The following is a 5,000-nucleotide window of genomic DNA, read 5'->3' as shown; positions in this document are numbered from 1 at the left end:
AATACGGACAGACTATACATAACACGAAAGGAAGGAGGGAGAGGACTACTAAGTATAGAGGACTGCGTCAACATCGAAAACAGAGCCCTAGGGCAATATCTGAAAACCAGTGAAGACGAGTGGCTAAAGAGTGCATGGGAAGAAGGACTAATAAAAGTAGACGAAGACCCAGAAATATACAGAGACAGGAGAAAGACAGAAAGAACAGAGGACTGGCACAACAAACCAATGCACGGACAATACATGAGACAGACTAAAGAACTAGCCAGCGATGACAATTGGCAATGGCTACAGAGGGGAGAGCTAAAGAAGGAAACTGAAGGAATGATAACAGCGGCACAAGATCAGGCCCTAAGAACCAGATATGTTCAAAGTACGATAGACGGAAATAACATCTCTCCCATATGTAGGAAGTGCAATACGAAAAAATGAAACCATAAACCACATAGCAAGTGAATGCCCGGCACTTGCACAGAACCAGTACAAAAAGAGGCATGATTCAGTGGCAAAAGCCCTCCACTGGAGCCTGTGCAAGAAACATCAGCTACCTTGCAGTAATAAGTGGTACGAGCACCAACCTGAAGGAGTGATAGAAAACGATCAGGCAAAGATCCTCTGGGACTATGGTATCAGAACGGATAGGGTGATACGTGCAAACAGACCAGACGTGACGTTGATTGACAAAGTCAAGAAGAAAGTATCACTCATTGATGTCGCAATACCATGGGACACCAGAGTTGAAGAGAAAGAGAGGGAAAAAATGGATAAGTATCAAGATCTGAAAATAGAAATAAGAAGGATATGGGATATGCCAGTGGAAATCGTACCCATAATCATAGGAGCACTAGGCACGATCCCAAGATCCCTGAAAAGGAATCTAGAAAAACTAGAGGCTGAAGTAGCTCCAGGACTCATGCAGAAGAGTGTGATCCTAGAAACGGCGCACATAGTAAGAAAAGTGATGGACTCCTAAGGAGGCAGGATGCAACCCGGAACCCACAGTATAAATACCACCCAGTCGAATTGGAGGACTGTGATAGAGCAAAAAAAAAAAAAAAAAAAAAAAATAATAATAATAACATAACTCCACAATAATACAGTAAATTATATTACTATACAACTGTGAATTTTTATGGGACAACCATAATGATTTGCCTATAGATTCCAGAATGTTTTTATCTGATTATTTTTAACATTGCTCAGATTTCACTGTAGAAATAAATAGCAATGTTTTAGTATTTTTTAACATTGCTCAACTTTCGCGGTTTACATGCATAGATACAAATGTATGATTTCAAGGCTAGGAGCTGTAAGAATCTCAATCAAACAAGCTTTGTGCAAAGTCGTATCAGTAATCCCTTTTGCTATAACAGATACCTTCTTATTAAATTAAACAGCAAATGTCAATAACCTCACTACAATGGAAGGAAAATCAAACTGCGTAGCGATGGAGTGTTCTGTATTGGGAATTGCATCGTGGCAAGATAGTGATTTAAACAGAGAGATTAAGATTGGTTTTCAAAATAGCAGATGCAAATTCCACCACTGATAGGTTTCACCTCATTACAGAGATATTGGAAATTCACTTGCAAGAATTACGAACTGGCTGCATTGGGGGAAAGTCTCATCAATTATGAGCTTAAGCCTTAAATGAGAAGAGTGTACGAAAAGGAAAGATAGTAGACAAAGAAATTGCATGACAGGGATGATGGAAACGAAGCTGACGTCAAGAGTATTGGCATTGTGCTAACGAGGTAGAAGATCTAGGGCGATGATTCCAATAGACCTGTGTGGATATGAATTGCTTTTGCTGGCCGGAAAACGACCATAATTGCCCTAGTTCAATCGGGGCGTGTTATTCAGTACATTGGCTATGAAGTGGTTATTTGAAGGAAGGCTTCCCCTTCTCAAGTGAGGTGAACCAGAATACTTGAAAAGGCCTCCTCTAGCTCTGTAATAATTCCTGTCTGAGCGTTTTAAATCTTTACAGAAATCCACATTCCGCTGTGAATGACTCAGTCTAACTTACGCTTAACCGACAATGAATATCGTGGCGGAATCTGAGATGACATTAATGAATAGATGTGTTGTATTGATAATAACACAATGGTTACATTTAAAAACCACTCCAAAAGAGGGGTGTTATTTATGAAGAGAATAAGGATATGTAGAAGAGAAAAAGGATAGTCTGAACTTGAAACTGGCGTGGCAGATATGTTGGAACGATAATTCCATTCGTGAGAATTCCATTCGTGAGAAAGTCAAATATTAACTGGGAAGGAAGAGCACATGTCGATGAAACTGTACTTGCTGCAACAATTTGCAACACCAATTAAAAAGTTGGCCATTTCCGTAACCGCTGTTCTATATTTGTTTTAATCCGTAGGGCGGTAGTGCTGTCAGTGCATCTTATGAGGTGCACTGTAGGCATTACTTAAGGTTCTTTGCAGGGAACGGAGCTGCAACCCCTTTCGTTCCTTTTACTGTACCCCCTTTCATAGTCGCCTCCTTCTATGCTACTTTCGAAACCTCTCTTGGCAATTGATTCATGGCGCAACTGAGAGGTTCTCCTCCTGTTGCATCTTTCAAACTTTTACTGTCAATTTCCATTTCAGCGCTGAGTGACCTCACTGGTCCCAGTGCTTGACCATTGGCCTAAATTCTATATTCCATTCGATTCACAATATTGTTTCAACACCCATCCTTCGTATGGGATATTGCTTATGATTGATAAAGCCATTTCTATACTCTTGCTCGAAGAAATCTCGTAGAAGTTACGTTTCTTTTAATGATATCTCATAAAAATCTATAATTGGAAAATATTGCGAGTCTCTTCTTTTATAATCGACGCAAGAATACTGTCGAGGCAGGTTATGCGAATCTCTTGTAGAAATTTACTTAGAGAGCAACAAGGCATTCGATTTACCCCAGACACATCTACAATCTATTCTTATTACGTTCGCAATATTAACAGGAAAATGAATAGACAAAATTGTTTGACATCCGTCCCCTTGTTGATATTACACTGATCTTTCGAAGAGAACTGTAGTTATGAATGCAGACTCACAGTCGTTAAACATTTATCTAATGTTCCTCTCTCGTTTCTACGGAGGTTAAACATTAGCCTATAATGTCAACAGTGAGCCATTAGGGAAGATATCCTTCCCTTTTCTGTATTATCATCAACAGAACCAATCAAGAATTCGTGGCTTTTAATCTCTGCAAAATTCTGTTCACTAGGAAGAAATTGCAACCGTACCTTGATGTCACAATGATGAACCTTAAATAACCTTCGATTTTCTTGATCAATAACGCAATGGGACATCGTATTGAATTAATCGTTTGATAGTTATGAATCCGTGAAGAAAGAGTATGAGATAATTTCCGGAAAGAAGAAGAAAGGCTGGGAGAGAAGAAAGGAGAGGAGACAAAATAAGGCTGTCAGTGATAATAGGCAGACGGGAGATAAGTAATAAATAAGAACGTGTGGAGATAATTTCATTTAGAGTCATTTGAGTTCTGTTCATCATTTTATTAAAGATATTATTAGTAAGTGAGACAAATTAAGTCTTGGTACTTATTTATAAAAAATAATTCCAGTGGGAATTATTTGATTCATAGCCGATGGCTATGATGTACTGAACTATTTTTTTTTTATTCAAAAGTACATACACCTACACATCACGTCGAGCGCCCTACCTAGACATGTCCATTCAGCTCTATTTTGAACTCAGTCTCGCTTCCTAGACGTTGATATATCTTTCTTTTTGGCACATTTTTTTGTTATGCAATTCATGATCCCTTCCAAATCTCTTTCTCCTTCTTTCCACTAACACTTCAAGATTGTTCACTCACATCATTAACCTATCATTCTTCATGCTGTGCACGCGAGCGAACCATTCTTTTACTTATATCATGAACCTTTTACCACGCTTAGTCCATATACCTAGTTTATTAACCTATTTAGTCGTTTATTTGCCCTCTGTGCTGCGAAGACAGGTGCTCTCAATATAATCTGCCCTTTTCCTTTCATTTGCATTCAAAGTCCTTACTTCATATCCTTACAGGAAAGTTGACCCAATAATCCTTTCCTGCACTCCAACATTTCTTTTCCAGAATCTCCAAGTTTCCCCACATTTGTGCGCTCATCTAGCATCTTTCCTTGCTTTACCTGTTTTGTGAGTCACCCCTCTCATTCTGCCATCTTCTGAAATATTCATTACCAAATATCCATACAAATATACTGCTTTTTTCTAACATTCATTCCTTGATTGCATTTAGCCTGGTAACCTTTCTCATTTTCAGTTTTGCTCTGAATTTCCTTCTTTTTCAAACATTTCCAATATGAGTCTTCAGTTTTTCTTCGGTCAGTCCAATCAATCTGTAATAATAAAATTCAAGTTGATCTTCCTTGTTTGTCCGCCCCGGGTGGAGGCGGGGCAGGTAGGGGATCGGGAGGGTAGGGTAGACATGAAACATCCACCCTAATCCTTCAAATCTGTTTGTTGGCCTCGGGTGGGGGCAGGTTAGGTAGGGGATCGGGAAGGTAGGGGAGAAGTATCGGGCAGCGCCGGGTTCCAGCGCAGCGTAGCGTCCACAATCGAGCTCGTACTGTAATATCTGCAAGTATCAGGCCTTCCACATTTAATGATCCACCTTATCTCACAATATTACACATATTTATAGAGTCGTTTCTTTGAATTTTCAGATCACTCCATCCATAAATATACCAAACTGCTATTGCGATACAACACACTCTAATCTCAGCCCAGTTTTTTGCACCAAACCAGTCACTCTATCACCTACAGATTCTAACATTAACTTCAAGCCGTAGCAAAAAACAAAATTGATCTGAATAGCTTATCGTTTATACCATTCATCCTCAGACTTTCACAGTGACTGTTAATTCTATCAAAAGCTTTCTCGGTTAACATATGGATTTTTCCTTATACGTTCAACCTTCTAACATAGCGATTTCATAACAAGCACTTACCCCACAC

The sequence above is a fragment of the Macrobrachium nipponense genome, chromosome 32, assembly GCF_015104395.2.
Source record: "Macrobrachium nipponense isolate FS-2020 chromosome 32, ASM1510439v2, whole genome shotgun sequence".
In the NCBI taxonomy this organism is placed as follows: domain Eukaryota; kingdom Metazoa; phylum Arthropoda; class Malacostraca; order Decapoda; family Palaemonidae; genus Macrobrachium; species Macrobrachium nipponense.
The sequence above is the reverse complement of the archived record's forward strand: the minus strand, read 5'-3'. Positions refer to the sequence as shown.